The 20,017-nt window shown below is 44.8% G+C and overlaps 1 protein-coding gene across 3 annotated transcripts in view; it reads left to right on the top strand.

The window, feature by feature from the left end:
- The window catches only part of LOC116849135 (frizzled-2), a 97,921-nt gene that overhangs the window by 59,514 nt on the left and 18,390 nt on the right, over positions 1-20,017 (top strand). The window lies entirely within an intron of this gene.

Raw genomic sequence — 20,017 nt, 5'->3', positions numbered from 1 at the left:
CTCTCTCTCTCTCTCTCTCTCTCTCTCTCTCTCTCTCTCTCTCTCTCTCTCTCTCTATGGCCGTCCCTTTCCCTCCTACTGTCTCGTTTCGACATGCTTTCTCTTCCCCCCTTAACTCTTTCCCGTTGCTCTCCGCTCGAGTCTGCTGCGAATGCTGCAAACGAGCATCCACGAGAGCCGCGTAGCATATATTCCGGAGAGCACAGCCTCCTCCATCTCCTCTGCCTTTCTCATCCTCCATGTCGCTGTTCGCTGCTTCTCTTGCAAAGGCGGAGAGAGACAGAGAAGAGAGAGAGAGAGAGAGAGAGAGAGAGAGAGAGAGAGAGAGAGAGTGAGAGAAAGATGAAACGAAATAGAGAGACAACGTGCTGTTTCTCGGGCTTCGGCTCGGACGACGGATCTTGATTGCAATTCTGCTCTCTACTACCAACGAAGCCACGTCTCCCTATGCAAATCCATACCGGCGGAAAGCGTCACAGTCGAAAGCCTAGGATCTATGTTCCATTAAATAAGTCCGTCCCTTCCTACTCGCCCTTTCCTATCTAAATAGCGAGACCGGAAGTCCGACCTTTTCGTATTCTTCTTAACGCGTGTGAAAAAAATGACAATCGGAGTCGCCTTGGAAAAAAGAGACGCAAGAATTGACGATCGGCATGTTCGGGATAACGGCGGCTTAACAGTCAGCACAGACTGACAGACATCGGAGCAACCAAAAGAAACCTGCATCCGAGTAGCCGCGCGAGGCATTTGTCACGAATGTTACCCGCTAGAGAGAGTTCGACAAGATTGACTGCTGATGTGCGATCTTCCGAAAAATATTGTGTAAATTTTCTTTTCAAGAATACCAAAAGCGGAAGCTCCGTTTCGCGCGTGAATCAATTTGACAAGTAGACTTGTGCACGACGAATATTTCAGGCTTTGTACGATACAAAAAAGAGGTGCATGATGCGCGCGCGCGCGCTTGACCTGCAAATAAATTTCGCCGGCCGCGCGAACAGGATGCGAACGAGCTGCGAATAGACACGTTATACTTTGTATCAGACGTGTACACACGGGAGTGCTTAATACAGTGCAATCATTGTTATCCCGCGAGAATGGCGAGGATGCTTATTTGCTTGATACCCCCGTTGACCGTACAAACTCTGTTTGTGCTTTCTGCATTTCATAGCGCCAACACCGAATCTCCCGTCGGCAAAATGCGTTGCGCATTACAAGCTATTATAACGCGCATTATGATCGCCGAATTAGCACACCGACTATTATACATAAACGTGTTTCACAGTCGCGGCGACATATATAAATTACACCGCGGCACACATTGTGACTTGTTGCAATTTGCAGTCTCATCGATCCGCCTAACGCGATTCGCCTGTTAATCTCCGAGAACTCGATACACCGAAATTACAATTGCCCTCTACCCATCAATCCTCTCTTCAAAATCCCATGATTTAAAAAAACCAACAGCATTAACTAGCAAATGAAAGTTTCGCGATATTACAGACACCAAGTTTCCGAACGGAAACCGTGATCGCCCTCTGACCGCGTCACGATTATTACGCGCGAATGTCGTACCCCTTTATTCGCTGCTAACTCTGTTGTGACGCGCATAAGACATTACCATAAACGCGTGCAACAATGCAAAGTCGCAGACGACCTTGACTAGGGTTCAACGTCGAAAGAGAGAGAGTGTGAGAGAGAGAATGGAGAGACAACGAGCGCGTTTGTCGAAGCGAGTTCGCGTAATCGAATCCGTCGCGAGAGCGCGCACATCGAGGGATACGCCCGATGCTACGCGGACGTAAATCACAGGGAAAAGCCCGCTCGTGACAGAATGTTAGCGCGTGTTTGGACCGCGCGCGCGCGCGCACACCCACGCCGGGATGCGATCTGTCGCGACGAAAAAGAAGCGCTGCGAAACCGCAGCCGACGTTTATCTGTCAGCCTTTTTACGACTATCGCGCGCAGCTTCCGGCGTGTACCGGCGTCCTCTCGTTAAATTCGCGCCGCGTGCACACGCATATATATATGCGCGCAGGACGTGCCATTAACGGACGCGTGTATTTTTCGCACTCGCGATTATTTGCATCCGCGTTCTCCTTGTCGTTCAGATTCGGCGAGCAGCGAGAGCCTAAGCGTCGCTAAGCCGCCGCTTTATCGTGCCTTAATTTTCCCGGCGGATGAATCGGATATTTATGATCGCCGGGACGATAAGGAGAAGGAGGAGGCCGCTGCTGCTGCTTTGTAGTCGGCAAGTTCGTAGCTCGGAGGGTCCGCAAAGGAGCCGCTCCCGCGACACCGTCGCTGCAACGGCGTCGTAACGCCTAATTACATTCGCCGCGAACGCACTGTACATATTTGCGTCGCAAATCTCCCGACGGCGTGTAGCCGTCGTCGACGTTGTTAATTTTGTTACCACGGCGTTGTCTGAGAATACATCGGAGAACGGCGCGCCGATGAGAGTATCAAAAGGCACTCATCGGAGAGTGCTTGCGGGAAAAAAAAATTTCAGTTCGTGCAACTGAGCGGGACCCCGGATGAACAACTTGCTGACGAGAAATAATATCTCTGTTACTGTGCGATCGGGAACACTTGTCTGACCGTTCAGAACTGCATTAAACTCGCCTGAGGTAAGGTACTGATAGCAATTGGCTGGACAGAAACTTCCTGCAGAAGTCTTTCTGTTCCTGAGTTTTTCATTTGGTCTCCGAGTAACAGAAAATTCAGTTGCACTGACCGAATTGTTTTCTTCGTGTAGGGAACGAGAGGGAAAACGATATTAATATCTCTCGAAATCTCGACACAATTGTCCAATGCAAATCAATATTCTTGGGGTCTATACATTTTGAAAGATTCCAAACGAGTAAAGGAAATATCGCGTTCTGGCAAAACGGTTCCGCGGGATTATTAATAATTTATAGTTGGAAAAGGAAACACGCGGACAGTCACTGCTGTGTATATAAACTTGCGTAATGTGTATCGGATATGAAGCTGCGCGATATTGGTCCATTATACTTCCAAAATACGAGAATATCCTGAAGTATCGAGATATTTTGAGAGGCCGGAGAAATTGATATCTCGACCGTATCGCAGTATTGTTCAGCATCAGTTGTACGTCCCGCAATCTCGGAATTCTCGGCTTCGTGTAGTCAAGAGAATCCTCGAATATTCTTCGTCGCGTTTAGGACAATCGCGCCGATCGTCGGAGCGATGTTATCTTATCATCTCGGGAGAACTCGCGTGACTCCAAACTGTTTCGTTACGCGAAGTCGCAAGTTTAACCCTCGACCGGAGCCGCCGTGTACATTCGGAGTGCACTCGGAGTCGCGTACCTCGTCGAGTTCCTCGTAACACTACCTGTGCATGCGCACGCAGGAAAGTCCTAAACAATGCAGCGGCAGTGAAACAATACTTTGGAATTCATTTCGCAGAATAAGGGAAACGTGGAGTCTCGCGCTACCTCGAAATTATTGCTAGATCGTACGTTTTTTTATAAGAGATACGAACGATATACAGTAAACGTCTTTCAGGAAAATTGTCCAAAGTTAAAAGCACCACTTAAACTACGCGATGAAATTGAAATGTTCAGAGATAATGACGACAACTTTACGAGTTTTGTAAATAGAAGCAATGTATGTAGTTTAGTCAATTATTTCGTAGTTATTGTCAGTAAAACTTAATCAGAGAAAGAATATGACCGACCGAAAGAACTTAACCGAGAGAAAGAATATGTGAATAGTAAAAGATATCTATTTAGTGGGTACTAAACATATTTAAATCCAAATTCTTTTATCTGAACAGAATAAACAATTGCTCTCACGAAGAGTTCAGGTTCAGGTTTTAAGAAAGTGTATACTTCTCTATTTAAAAAATATTCTACATTAATATAAATAAATATGTTATTGATACCCACAACACACATCTCGAATAAAAATCTTCTATTTCTTAGATATTTTTTCTCTCAGTGTAGAAATATATATAGAGAATTAAAGAAATATAGCGTAGTTCTCGCGCAAACACTCTTTAGCTGCAATAAACTGCAAAATAGTTTACTGATATAATTATATTGATTCTACATAGCTCGTATAATTGTTGTCTATATAGCTACAAAGCTCGTATAATTGTTGTCTATATAGTCATCACTACATGACGAAAAAAGTTTGATTGAATTGAGCAAATGTTTGGTGAAATATAAACGAACGAAGAAGCAATTTTTTCTCGTAAAAGCAATCGGAATTTTCTAGTTTGTTCATATTTCACCAGACGTTTGCTCAATCCAACCAAACCTCTTTCTTTCGTGTAGTGACTATATAGATGGCTCTACGAGATTTATATATAGAATCGACGTATACAGTTCGATAAACTATTTTATACGTTTCTTTCTTTCCGCGAATGTAGGATAACCTCTCGTGTAACGCAATAAATACTTCTACATTTATCTTTACTAAAAATGGTAAGACGTGGGAGATGAAAACTGGCTTCCGCCGAAGGTGAACCGAACGCGATACTTAAGGCAATAATTACCACAGTGTCGTTTTGCTCGTCATCTGGCGGAGCAATAAAAAAGACCGGAGTTGTGTCGTTTGCGGTGATATATCGTTCTGCAGGTGGTAGACGTCTACGAGCGACCGATTCTCTCTCTCTCTCTCTTTCGTAGCGACCCTTTTGGATATTTCAGGGCTCGTCTGGATCCCTTTTACAACTCGCTCGGGCGCGGCCACGTCGTCGGCGCAATTAGAACGCGCTATAATTGACTCGTTCCGAATGCCGGCGAGAAGGTGAATTATGTCGCCGATGCCTGCCTCGGATAAACCGATAGATAAAACCGGGTCGAGTGCGGTGTGCACGTAACATCGGAAAGCGATACAATTTCGCCCAGCACCGATTATTTTATGGGCTCTTCATTGAGGGGCTTTCGGGCGACAACGCGTTAAGCCACATAGAGCGATTTTATAGACCAGCTCGCGTTGGAAGAGACCATAAATCATTAACGAGATCGAGGGGTTCTCCGTTGTGGTTCTCGCAGTCTCACCCGTGTTATTTCCAAATTGATTCTAAACGCTCAAACAGACAGTCAAATGCCTCCAATTTAACGGCGATAAAATATTATTTTTTAGTTGAAATGTGTGTCAAAATTTTGTTCATTTTTATTTCTATTTTTCGCGTTTTTTATCGATTTCCTTTATCCCAGATAACCCGAACTAACATAAAAAGTCCCAAATAGCACAAGATGTCCCAGAATCATCCTACACATATCTGGAACGATCTCAGGATGTGTTATGTTATCTGAGATGTTAACCTCGCGAAATATTTTTCTATCTAAAGTAACCGGAAGTCTTCGAAAGATCTTATCCGCGTTGGAGCGATTTCTGTCGAAATTATCTCGCCAAAGACTATGCTTTAATTTTGCCAAGCACGAGAGTCTTACACTTCTCTCCAACACGTTTTAAAGTCTAAGAGATACTGAGAACACCATGTCGTTGGCCCGTTGAAATATTCATTCAAGTACGTTCTGATTCTACGCGAACATCTGAGGGAGAACGGCCGAAAATTCACGAAGCTTTCCTTCGCGTGTCGAGCAGACACTCTTTGTGTAATTTTATTTTGGGGTAGAATGCGCGCGAGAGAGAAGGTTCACGCGTCTGAGGACTAATGCGTTCTCTCGCCAGCCCTTCGTCGTTCACCTTTTCGCGCTTGCCTCGCAGTTACAACGGCGCGATCGATCGAAACCGCACGCGTTTCGCGAGGAGACACGCGGCCTCCCTCCCGCGAGAAGCCCGCGAGGTAGCGGGCGAGAATACATTTCGCGCGCTTTGTCCGTCGTGTCAAAAGTGTACTTTGGCGCACTCGACGCGACCCCCGACTCGTCAAGGACGTATCCGACCGTTTTGCAAATGGATTCGCGGAGGCTCCAGTGGCTTTTCGACGCGTCCGAGAGCCGAGGCCCGCGCCGAAAAAATCCGTGAATGGCGATCCGGCGCGCGCTCTTCGCGAAAAGAGGTAGGCTTAATGAAAGAAGAGAAATGTTTGCGAAGGCCAGAAGGAGAGAAGCGCGGGGAGCGCTTAAATCTACGCCGCCGGCCGCGCACTTTGTTTCGTTTTTTCTTCTTCTTTTCTTGCCTCGAGTTGTCAACACAAAAGTTTACGGCTCTCTCCCGTGTTACGTCGTGGCGCGCGGGGCAACATGGGGAGGAAATATTAGATAAATCCGCGGAAAAGAGCGTCGTCGTCGTCGTCGTCGTCGTCGTCGTCGTCGTCGTCGTCGTCGTATTGGCATTTCGCCTCCACGAGATCGTTATTACTCTCGCGACTAAACTTCGTTCAGGCTCCTTTGATGGAACGTCAAGATGAAGTTTCGTCTTCGCGCGCAACATTGGATTCGTATTACTCGTTGACGGATCGCGTCTGCTAACTTGTCGAAATAGTGTTATCTAACGCGAACGTTCATGATTGTTCATAATGAATTAATTTTTTCGTTAAACGCAGAGAAGAAATACTTAGCTATTTATTATACTTGTGGAATACATGGAAAATAAAATTTTGTCAGATTGACCGAGGATCTGCTGAAAAATTTGAACTAACCAGAATTACGGTTGAGAAGTTACCAAAATTCTGTGTTTAAATTCTGATTAACCAGAAATCTTGTTTGGTTTATAAATATTCTAAACCAAACCTTGATTTTTGAAGAAAAAATCTTCTTCCGTGTATAAAATTTATTGCTGCGAAATAAAGTTTATTTTTGTGAATAAACTTATTCAGTAAAATATTGAGTAAACTTCATATCTCGCAAATGTATTTTCAAGCATTGCTTTCAATGTAGGATACAACAAACACGCAAAACTGGATGATTTGAGCTCTCGGCTGTATTCAACTCTTGTGAATGAATCGTTCTCCAGTTACACGAGTAGCTGATATCGAAGGAGCTTAATTATCTGCCTCTGACTTCTAATGAAGAACGAACAGGAGGGAACAATGATAATGCGCGTTCGCAATGCACGCGCGCCTTTTACGGGCGGACTTATCATTTCGTCATTCTCCATCGCGTTATTCTCGATCATCGTGAGGTAACACGCGCATTTGCATTCACATGACTCATGTCAGCGCTACCGACCGGAGGCTACGAAGGATTTTCGCAATCGATACGGAGAAATAAATACAGCGCGCGCTGCTTCACGGGCGCTTTGTAAAATTCGCGTGCTATGAACTCGACGACAGTCGATGTATGGATTTATCGATAAGCGCGCGATACGGAGGAGTAGCGATAGGAGATATCGCCGTCTATCAAGCCCCAATATTTGAGAACCTATGATTCGCCAGTTGGACTTTATGTGCTTACAAGTTGTTAACACCTCCAATCCCGTTTCTTTTCCGCGTCTCTCACTCTCTTTCTCTCTCTTTTTTTGTGCGCCGCTTATCGCGCATTTTTGCGCCATGACACAACAGATTCGGATGGAATCAGCGTCGAAAGTACCTTGGCGAGCCCCGAGTCGACATCCTGCTATCTGACGCGACGTCAAGACCCCAAGACGACGTACGCGACTGTGCTTTATACCGCCCGGCACTCGCGGCTCGAATATAACTCCTTCTGCGTTCCCTCTCGCCGGCATTTTTCGCGACGTAGCGTGTAACGGACGCGATCCTTTTTCTCTCTGTCTCTCCCCGCCCTCCCCCCGTTCCTCGACGACGTGCACACAAAGGTTAAACGTAATTATTTTCGCGCATTACGCACGCCCGCCGCACGTTGCTTCCGTTCCGTTGTTTCGCGGAAAAGCTCAACGAGCGTATCTCGCTCCACCGGATTTTTTCGCCTCTTTCCTTGCCTCTCTCCCTCCCACGCGAGCGTTTTACAGGAGTCGCACGCCGAGCCCACTTCCGAACCGCCGGGGCTCGGCGCGACCTTTCCTCGCGCCGCCGCCGCCGTATAAATGGGAAAACAAGAGAGAACCAAGGCGACACCCCCCCTCCCTTTGTCTTCTGCTCTCGAGGCAGGTGAAACCGCGACTCGCGTGTACGCGCGTACCTGCAAACACACGCACTCGCGGGTGCATCCGCGCTGCGACGTTAGTTATTCGTGATAGATTGCGCTGTAGAGATTACAGCCTGCCACTCTTCGCGATAAATCCCCTTACGGCGCAGCACTTCGATACACAGCGAAACGTCACGATCGAAAGCCTCTTTCGACTCGTATCAGGTCTATCCGGGGGTAACGAAAAAAAAGATCCGTGAGGCATTGAAGGATCGTCTATAAAAAGGTCGCAGTTACGTGTTCAAGTCGTAGCACTAATCTGTGAATCAATCATGGACCTACACGAAGAGAGAATATTGTAGTTTTTTTTATTTAATTTTTTCAATTTTATTGTATACTATTAGTAATGTGCAGGAATAGAGACTGTCACAGTAAGGTCTGTCTTACTAAGGAACATAGTAAATTTCGCTAGAAAGTGTGCTCTCTTAAAGTGAATTAATGAATAGTCACTGATATCAGTTATAAATATAGCACTGAGTAGTTTCAGTGCTGTACTTATAGCTGCAAATCAGTGTATATTTACTGCTTTCAATGATGTTTCACTGATTCATTTTAAGAGAGTGTTAATGGTACATTTCAATTCTTCTACAATCTGACTAGCACGTATGAAATAAAAGAATGATGCAAAATGTCGATCTATTCCTCGACTATAAAAAATTCTATAGTAGTTTTCACCAAAAAATTCTCTCCGTATTTCCTCAAATTCGTGAAAAATGAAAAGTTCTATTTCAACGAAACGACAAGTTCAATGAACGAGTCATTAACCAAACAAGATTTCCGCAGAATTAAGCAGAATCTTGTTAACTTAAACCAAATTCTCATCCACCCATATTTCACTAAATATTCGGTTAATTCGACCAAATCTTTTTTCCATGTTCCACAAATAAATTTCTTTCTGTATACAACTTGCATTCAGCGAGAAAATTAATTTATTACAAGCAATTTAATGATAAAATTAGTAAAACTTTTCACTTTTCAGTCGACGCGAAAGAATTAGATACACGATCGATTCACAGATTAGTGCCATGACTTTAGCACGTAGCTGTGACCGCGTAGACGACCCTTAAACGGTCTACTTGGAAAACATTGTGGATCGATCAGACCAACTGCGTGCTTAACAGACATTAAGGACACGATTTTAATAATGCGAGCAAGTTCCCGTAGACGCTAACCGGTTCTATATTAGATTTACTATTTTCCGATAATCACCACGCGCGAAAACGAGCCACACGCCGCGCTTCTAATGTCGTCCTTCACCGCGTTCCTTGTCGTTCGTCTTCAGCTGCAACGCGCTTTTCACATAACAATTACGCGATCGTCAAACCGGTCGTCGTTAGTAGCCGGATTGTCGGACGGAATTGCTCGTGACTCTTCGTTTCGTTTTGAAACCGGGGGCGGTGGATGATCACCTCCCCAGTCTGCTTTTTTCTCGACGCGCTCGAGGAAACACGATATCGCGCGCGAGCGAGCATTCGCCTCGTCGCTGACCGGAAGAAGGTGCCATTAGGGACGATTTATCGGCAATCCCGTAGCGGCCCGCGGGCTTTATTTACCTTACAAAGCGCCAACGTGAAACGAGACAATGTTAGGTAGAACACCGCGCTCGATCCGTTCAACGCGAACAGGTTGCGGACCGACGGTCCGGTCGGGCTAACTCCTGGTTAGCGATTCGCTATGCCTTCCCGGATTACAGTGTTACCGGTAATATGCGGAAAAACTCACGGCGCTCGGGCTCGCTCGGATTGACCAAATCGAGAACGCAAACAGTCGTTAATGGTATGCAATCGTTAACTTTTTGTAGGTAGGTAGGCAGGCAGGTGGGTAGGTAGTCGCGCATAAATGGAGAAATTACAACTCTCCTGCGATTCTTCGCGCGACAAGACGCATAAAAAATTTCTTGGGATCTACTTGGAATCGATTTTCCATAATAATTATGGATTCTGGTTAGAAATATAATGTTTCAAAATGTGACTCCAAGTGGGGGAAACCTAAAGTTTTCCCAGTATTTTCTCTGGTCTTTGTTTCACGTTACGAACTGAATATAACACGTTGAGTTTCTGAATAATTTCCCCGATAGACTAATGCACGTAAATCTTGCAATAACTTTAAGTATATAAAAAATTTTGTAGAACTTCTATGCGGGCATAGAAGCCCGATCGTTCGCGGCTGTTCATCGACGTGGACTCATATCTTTGTCTCGTGATTTATGCATTAAGGAGAGGCGAGGTATTGTTGAATGGAGTCCGTACCAGCGGGGAAAGGCTTAAATTTAGACGCGCTCGAGTAAATCCAGGTTAACGTCGAGGCGCGTAGGTGCAAACAGCTCGGTGGTGCTCGCGCGCTCGTTGCCGAGCAAAAGCGTACCCACAAGATGTATGTATGCACCGCCACCTCCACGTTTCCTCTAGATGGCCCGGCCACAAGAGAATCTAACCTACGCGAAAAAGGAAAGAGTGAGAAAGACGTCGCCTCTCATCCCTAATTGCGCAATAGCGCATAATTCGCTAACGCTTGGCCGGCTAATGCGCGCCGATGCACGCGTGGGCCGCGCGTTTTCTCCCAAAGTCGCGCCGTGTCGCGAATGTATCTGCATAAACACGCCGGGACCGCGCCAAGGAAAAAAGAATGCGCGTCGGGCCCCAATGAGAAATATGCCGTCATTCGTCGTCTGGCCGCGTCGCGCGAGTTAACACCGAAAGGAGTCGAAACGAACGTGAGGAAGGCAGTCTCTTCAGTCCCTGTCCCTGTCCGTTCGCCGCGTCGGCCGTCTCTCTCTCTCTCTCTCTCTCTCTCTCTCTCTCTCTCTCTCGCTCTTTCTTTCTTTTTCCCTCTCTCCCTCTGTCTGTCTTCCTCCAACGAACGGTACCGAGACTACCGCAGGAATCTACGTGGAGACGCGCGAGACTTCCCCTCGGGAGGCCAGGGGACACCCGTGGATCGCCGCGAGAGAGATCCCCCGATTGTGATTCTTCGGTTAGGAATCTGCGGGTCTCGTTCCTCGAAACGGCGCGCAGCGCGAATAAAGGAACACGGAGTGTCGCCTCTCGCTCGCCGTGCAGACCGCCTTTGCCTGATTTACCGGGAGGGACAAGAAAACAGACGCCAGCGAGTGAGAGGGAGACAGTGAGGGAAAGGGTCCCGCCGCGTGCACATAAGGGGGGATATGTGTATATATAAAAATAGGATAAAGGCAGGGAGAAGAGATAAAATACAATATTGCCAATGCACAATAGCGAAGAAACGCACACGTGCGTTGTGTACGTATATAACCGAAGGACGAGGTAAAACACGCGCCGCTATCGTTTCTCCGTTATCGGCGAACGCGGAAGGATATTTCGACGTGTTGTGCCCCCGATGGCTTAGAAATAAAATGCAGAAAGAGAGAGAGAGACAGAATATCGGTCTCTAGCGCGCGGATCTTTTGCTGCAAGATAGTGTTTGAAGAAGCTATTATTAGTTACCGTATGCTCTCGTTTGTTATTTATAAAACTTATAAAGAGCTAATTTACGCGTGGATTGTTACGCGTGCAGACATACCCGACGCAGGTCGTGCGATAAACGACAGCGCGGACAGAATCGAAGATCCCCCAGGGCTCTCTGAGTCTTCATGAGCGACTCGATTGCGTGCCAACGCAATCGTGTAACTTGGACATTTCTCGTCGTGAAATGCGCGTAATGCGGGAAATAGGAGGAGGGAGATGGGGATAGATTTTGTTGCACGAATTTTGCTCAACAGTTTTCTCGCGAGCAACGTGCACTTTGAGAAGCGTGATAAGAGTCGCAATAAAGTGTCCGTGCGGAGGTAAAATTTTAAATTGCACCTGCGCGAAACAATTCAGCGACGCCGCGTCGAAATTATAGTCAAGAGAATTTCTATTCATAGCCCTTACTCGTATTATTGATCGAGCAACAGATTCTTCTCTACTTATTTATATGATAAATGTAAGAAATTATAAGATTCGACGGGTACTCCCTCTTGCACAATAGCGTGCCTGTGTGAGGAGGAACCTGATGTAATTTTTCTCTTTTTATTACGTGCTGTTATACATGCTGTATATACACTATCTTGCGTGTATCGTATCGCGCAAGTCTATGAAAATCGATTTTCACATTGGAATCGCAAATTTTACCTCAGAGACCTCGGATTCTCTGCCTGTGTACGCGCGTGTCTCTCTTTCCCCCTCTCTTTCGTAAAATAAGCACTCGCGGAATATCGAAAAGCTTTCGAGGGGTGCAATCACTGTCGTCGGGTATGGATCTATATTTTTCGGTTAACCACGGTTACGTTATTCTCTCTCTCTCTCTCTCTCTCTCTCTCTCTCTCTCTCTCTTTCTCTCTCGCTCCCTCCCTCTCCCTCTTTCTCCCTTTCTCTATTCCGTGTCCGAGACTCCGGAGCTGCGTTGATTCTGAAAATTTAGCATACAGCTCTCACGGGAGGCAGCAGGTTGGGTCGATAGCAACACCACCCTTGGAAAGCTCTTTCAAGGGGAACCCCACGGGTGGGTGGCTCGTCGGTGGTGGTAATGCCGGCGGAGGTAGTGGTGGTTACGCGCCGCTCCGATGGTGGTGTGACTATCGACCGAGTGCCGACGACGTTCCACGTCGTCGTGGTTGCACCATAAGATTTCTCGTCGTCTCGCCAGCTCCTTCTTTTTTTCTCGCTTTTTTTACTACCGAAACTTCAACGGTGCGCGTGTACTTTCTCGCGGAAAACGTCCCCTTATAAATAACCCTCCTCTTTTTCTCCTCGCTAAGAAGAACGCGACATGCTTTTCGAGACGAACTTCGAGACTTGCACCTCGTATATCTCACGACGGACGGACGGACGCGCTCGTCCTGCCGCGAATGAATTAGTTTCATCCGTGTAATCCTCAATAATAATAACTTGTGCTTTCTCAGACAAATTATGTCGTAAAGTCTCCACCTCTCCTCTCTCTAGGGGTTGGTTGAGCACTTACTCTTTGCGTTAAAAGGAGAGAAAGTACACCTTGGCGTAAGATACCTCGGGATCCCCGCCCAATTTCAAGTTTGCCGCCCGACAAGGCCATATTTACCGTGCAACAAAACTGGCGGTGCACGCTCCCATGTTGATCGACGGCGCAGCTATCCTCGTGGTAGCAACGTAACCGAGTCTTAATTAGTTTCCTTCTGGAAGCCGCAGAACAAGAAGCAGCAGCGTAGGAAGCCGCTGTTCCGCCGTGTTCCATGTTGGTCAACGCGCGAGCCCGCCTACCTGCCCGCGACCGTTTTATCCGCGAGCAATTAATCCTTGCCGATCGACGGGACACCATCGCGCGGATCGGCCGAAATGAGATTTCCCCGACGTGTACACGCGAACAATTCCGCTCGCGTCCGCACGCTCGTGCATAAGAATGGCGCGCGCTCAGAGAAACGCCGCCGACGGCTTCTTTCTTCCACCTCCTGCTCGTCCCGCTCGAAAAAGCCACCGTTTCCTTAAGGGAAGCGCAAAATAATGACGTACTTGCCCGTCTCGTCCGAGCAAGCAGTTTTTCGACGACGCCGCCCTGCGTAGCGCTCGCAGGTGTGCAGACAAATCCGCGGATCACATTTTAACGCGCGCGCGAGAGAGCTCTCTTTCTCTCTCTCTCTTATAGATGTAAAATAACACGATTTTAGCAAGAATTCGCCGCGATTTCAGTATTTCTCAAAGAATCGTGAAAGGTGGCATAAATTTAATTTCGATTAATTCGATTCGCATGTGCATATATGAATTTCGGTTTCCTCAATCACACATGCGGCCAATCTATTAAAATGTCTAGTGAATTATAATTGCTAAATTGACTCCGTCGCCTTTCGGCGCTACAGACGAGAATCTCGAATTGCCGGATAAATCAACGGGGAGAGCCGTGCGGGGCATCCAACAGGCACGGATGAAGATTCTCGTTAACCGTGTTATAAGTTTCGTGAATAGAAAGTAGCTGCCATAAATCATGAAAATTAGCAATTCCTAATCGAACCCCGAGCGAAGAATTCTTCGATTTCACGGCGCGAGAGCGTGGCATTCCAGTCGGAACTACGGTCGGAGTAATAGCCGGCGCGAAGGACACTCGAAAATATTATTCGCGCGCTTTCAGAAGAAACGCGCTTTATCTCGCTAGTTTTCGCAGATTATTCGTGCAAACGCGTACGTTCGCGTCAGTTCGTCGACGTGGACGCGGGGGAACGGCGACGCAGGCGTTGCGTATCGGCCGGCCTGTTTCTCCGGCCCGTCGAAGCGGACGAACGGGAAACTTTATCGCGAACGCAACCGACGGTTGACAGCTCCGTGATGCATCGGTAGCGATTTGCATTGGCGTCGACCGTGCGGGAACCAGCCGCCGCCGGCGTCTCTAAAACAACGCCAAAGGAATTCTCGCCATACCTCGGCTCCACATTCCGGTGGCGCATTTCTCGCTAAACGCGCCCGTTAGATTCTCTGCACTCGCCGTTGACACCGGACGCGCGCCACGTATATTAAGCGAATTAAACGCGCAACGATATACGACCACCGCGACTCGACGCTAAACGCGCGATAAGAGAAATATTTGTAACTCCGATATCCTTATCTTCGATGTGTCGACGCGATATCAATATCTGGGGCTCGAGTAGAAAGCGCGTTAATTGGAAGGTTTAAGACTCTTTAATCGCCTCATTATTGACGCTAATTAATTATCGATTTCTAGCGAAATAAATTCTTGTTCGTGCACCTAATAAGGGTACACTGTGTGACAGAAGAAATATCTAACTAATAGGAAACACTTATTACTTATTACTGATAACACATTTAAGTCTAAATTCTCTTGTTTAAGTAGAATAAACAATTGTTTCCGCGAAAAGCAATGATTTCAGGAAAATACATATTTTCCCATTAAAAGAAAAAAATGTTTTCTCAATAAAAATATGCATATTAATGCAAATAAATATGTTATCAATATCTATCAAATAAATGTTTTTCTATTTTTTTAATATTTTTATATCAGCGAATGTATATATATGTACATATAGCAACGGAAAAAAGGTTTGGTTGAATTAACCAAATATCTGGTCGAATATGAACGACCCAGAAATTCCGACTGAAGTAACCCGAATTCTGTTTAAGTTAACAAGATTTTTGGTTGACTTAAACAGAATTCGGGTTACTTCAATCGGTATTTCTGGGTCGTTCATATTCGACTAGATATTTGGTTAATTCAACCAAACCTTTTTTTTCGTTCGGCATTATTAAATTTGAACACCCCCAAATTTGTGTATGTGTGCGGAAATAATAATTGCGAGTCGATGGAAAATTGATCTCTTAAATTCAGGCAAAGAAAACGGGCTCGAACAAATGTATCTTAATTTTGTTAACTTTCCCGTAGGTTTCTTACAGTATTGACGCAAAGTTGAGTAGGATGGGCAGCCGGATTCAATTACGACACCGTGATTACCGCGAGCAACCGTACTCGCAACAGTTTACTCAATACGCTTTTGCTATCGTTTCACCTTCGCGGTTATTTTCATTACCGTTATCACACCGGCCGGCTTAGTCTTATCGTCGTTTCGCTTGTTTTCACTGATCGTACAATTACATCGGTAATCGTACTTCGCCTCACTCATTCATCGTGTTACGTTACGTATCTCATTATCGTTCCTTTCCCACCCGTAGAAAAATATTTGCCTCGATTCACAAGTGTTTATTAAATCTAAAACATCGCGCGTCGCGGAATACTCTTGTTCGTTTCGCAGAAACTGAAATCCCAGCTGAACTCGCGTTAGAACCCGCTTTGCCTCCGCTCGATTTGTCGACTTGTTCATTCCTGGCGTGGCATTATGACAAAACGAACAGACGGATCTCAGTTCACGCGACGTAACAATTGTTTCCGCGCCGAGAAATCAATGCGATTGTTGCGACTATGCATGCATTATTGACACTCTGAGTGTTGAAATTCAGCACTCACCATATCGCAGCTGAAGTTCAGCGACGTTCCAGTGGCCTGGTCCACCCACCAAACCCGCTGCAGCGCCCCACGAATTGCGTCGCTCTGCATATCCGGAAGTAGCGCAGCGTCCACTACAGCCTCCATGGGTCGTCCCACGTCGATTGCACTTCACTTTATTTCACTCGCGACACGACACGCGATTATTTGGACGGCCATTGACGAGCGTTTCAGGCGCGCTAACGAAGAGCACAGTAATTGCATTTGTCATCATTTTCGGTCATTTTACGACGCTATTCTATCCGTAGAACGCCTCGGAGAAATATTGTAACTCGCGTGGGTTTTGTACTTATGCAATACTTCGTGTTTCTATTGCGATGGATGAGCGAAAAATTACTAAGAAAAATAAAGATGCGAATAATTCTCCCGAAAGACAACGTCGCAATTACGGTACTTTTCCACAATGCCGACCGATTTATTTCGATATATTCAGAATCTGCGGAATTCCGTTCAGCGCACGGAAAAAAGGTTGGGTTGAATTAACTAAATATCTGGTCGATTATGAACGATCCAGAAATTCCGATTGAAAGTAACCCGAATTCTGTTTAAGTTAACAAGATATCTGGTTGACTTAAACAGAATTCGGATTACTTCAATCGGAATTTCTGGAACATTCATATTCGTCCAGATATTTGGTTAATTCAACCAAACCTTTTTTCCGTGCGAGTATAGTTAAAGCAACACGCGCGTGTAAACAAACATGATGTGTAAACAAACCGGGAATAAAAACCGGGAATAAATAATCGTGACGTTAATACGAGTAAAAACAACGCGAATAACGCGATCGAGCGAAATTTATCAGCACACGATACGAGAATGAAATAATCGCAAGTGGCGTGAACTTTCACGCGCAATGGCCTCGTCATATCTTGGCGAAGATAATACTCCGCATTATTTATGCGAAGATAACTCCGCAATGTCTGTGCGGACACAGCTTCGCAATATTCTTACGAAGACTATCTCGCAGTCTTTCTGCGAACTTACTTTCCCACTGCTCACGCAAATTTTACAAAACAAAAGAATCGTATCTGAAAATTGTAAACACGACGCAAACGTAAACAGTAAGCAGCAAAAACTAGACGCCGCGGCGATTTGGTCAAATTTGCCAAATAAAGCTATTGAACGAACAGTGATGCAAAATCAGTGATGAATTATTTATTTCGAGAAGCGTGACATTTCGCTAACGGCAAAAGTTATGGTCTATTTCCGTTATTAAACGGGAAAATCGTAAAAGTCGTAAACACGAAAGTTCAGTAAACAGCAAAAACTTCGCGGCAAAGTTAAGTCAAATTTAAAAGTGTATGAATATGTAAACGCAACTATCGCGAAATTTATACACTCGTAGATAAAATAACGCGTAATTGCAAAACTTACCAACGCGAAGAGATTAATCGTGAGTTCTGATGTGGGATCTCTTCGCAGTTTTTTGCGAAATTCAAGGGTCGAAATTTATTCGACAATATTCAAACAATTATATAAAAATACAGCTGTTGAATGAAAAGCGGTATAAAATCAGTAATAAATCATGCTCATATTAATACAACAAAGATCATTACTGTTCTGTTCATGATCTTATTTGTTTTACAACGCTTTGACAGAAGAAGCGACTTTTATATATGAAATGTAATAATAAATCTTACGGACAATTTGCAACAATAGATTTTATGCACCGCATATTTTCATGAATACTCTTTTTCTTTCAAAATAAAAAAAAATATATATATATATTTTATTCATACCACTGTTTCATTTAACGGCTTGTATCTAAACATGCAAAAGATCTACAGAATAAATCGCACTGATTTCTGTGGAATTTCGGCAACGAACCCATCACCTAAGATATAACTGTCACCTTGAATTTTTGACCTAATTTTTTCACTCACCATGGCCGATCGTTCATCTCCAAACCTGCAACAGGAAAGAGATAATTTTGCGGATTAGATTTATGAATATTAGACATAATATTATTTGATATATTCGCAGCTTCAAAGCTTCAATATAATTCGACGTTTGAGATTGAAATTCGAAGTCTCGAATAATTCGATTTTGAAGCTTTAGATTTTCAAAATATATTCAAAGATTCGAAATATCCAAGTTCTAATATAATTAATTTCAAACAAGATCCTGTGCAATTAACAATTTAAATATCTTTAGCTCAAATTTAATGTTTATATTAACTTAGTTAAAAAAGTATATTAAATATACAAATAATAAAGAAATGTTCGAACTCTAAATTTTTTTATTCGAATATAATGTCTTAAAGCTTCAGAAATGAAGCGTCGAAATAACGAAATTTCGTAAAAAATTTTTATAGTTAATAAATATTGTTCAAAAAACCAATGTGCATGCGATTAGATTCGCGATCATAATTCGAATAATGTCGCACGACTTTCAACATAACAACACATGTAAACTTGAAACGCGCTCGCGTAACGTATTGCGGCAATCTTAATTAATCAAGAATACCAATTACATTAAGACATATAGTCGAGACAAACTTCCTCGAAGTCTCTGCATTCATCTCGAAATTGGACGAACGTTAATAAACGTTAATGACAATTTCATGCAAATATTAACGACCGCGATCGCGAATATTATCACAAATCTACCAGGTTCGTGGATTTTCGTGCGCGAATTAACGCTCGACTCAGCCGTCATCGTGCTTGTAGAACTCTCGCACGGTTGGATTCTCATCGTGACGCGCGCGTATTCCGCGATAGCCGGCGCGATAACGTCGCCAATTTGTCTCGGGGAAAGCGTTTCCCACGCGCTTATGCCGCGCGACACTCACTCACCGCGATACCGTGGCTTACTAAGGCGCGGACGATGACAGACACAACAATATTATACGCGAAACAAAGCGACATCGACTATTGTCCTCTACAGCCGTGTGTACAGAGCGCGTAAAAACTTGGCTGTATGACGTAGGAAATCAAAACAAACGTTGAACGCACGAAATGTCAACAGAGATACTCGCTGAGGTAGGAGAGTGACACAGCCTCAAATCTAACGTTCCCGATCTCGTATATTTTTTTTACAGCACGCCAAACAAAAATAGACTTAATGCTCACGACGGCGTGATGAATTTCGAATACGCGACATCGTGAATAGGAAATCGTAGATCAAAGCTATCGCGGGCGAACAATGGAAAATCTTTTAAGTGAATCTACCACGGCGGAACAATAGTGGGTCTGTCGCTCCAGCCGTGCTTTCTGTACTTAAAGTGAAACAGGTGTACGTTCGGGTGCTCGCGAGCAAGTAAAAGAGAAGCAACAAGGCGTAGAAAATGCAACTAAAGCGGACAGAGCTAATGTGATTCCACAGAACACTGAGCACAGACGAAGTGTAGTGGAGTTCCGTACGTTTCCGCTAGACTGCAACATTCACAAGAGCCGGTTACGAGAACTTCCTTGTCGGTACTTCTCTCCGTTCGCGATAACACTGAACGCGACGACCTTCGTATCAGATAACTGAGAGGGGCCCAGTAAATCGGACACGAGCACGTTTTACTGTGGCATACGTGTACACGAATCTCGACACGACTCTCATCTAAAATGTCGTCGACAGTCGTTTCTCCGTGCTGCCTCGACTTCGGATTTTCACTTAGGACCCGCTTGAGAGACTTACGATCGCGGCGCTTTATTCGTACGAGTAATTAAGCGGCGCGAGACTAGCGCTTGTAAACGCGGACCAAGCTTATCTATGCTCGTCGCGTTGAGGCGTTCATAAAGGACCCCCGGTATAAATCGGGCTTTGCCATAATTAATAGCCGATTACGGAATCCATCTTATCGAAAGTATCTGCATATTTTCGGAATTTCAAATAGCCGACGTGTTCTAAACATTGTGTCGTCAAATATCGTTGGTTATAAAAGCTAACACTTGTTCATGTGCTATATTTATCATTAAATGTGGCTATTATCTTTCTTTTGTCCGATATAATATTATACGCGATTTTTAAAAGTCATCAATTATATATATATATATATATATATATATATATATATATATATATATA

Source organism: Odontomachus brunneus, unplaced genomic scaffold (assembly GCF_010583005.1).
Source record: "Odontomachus brunneus isolate Ranch 3 - 2012 unplaced genomic scaffold, Obru_v1 Obru_scaffold_107, whole genome shotgun sequence".
Classification (NCBI taxonomy): Eukaryota; Metazoa; Arthropoda; class Insecta; order Hymenoptera; family Formicidae; genus Odontomachus; species Odontomachus brunneus.
This window is presented reverse-complemented; position numbering and strand designations above follow the sequence as displayed.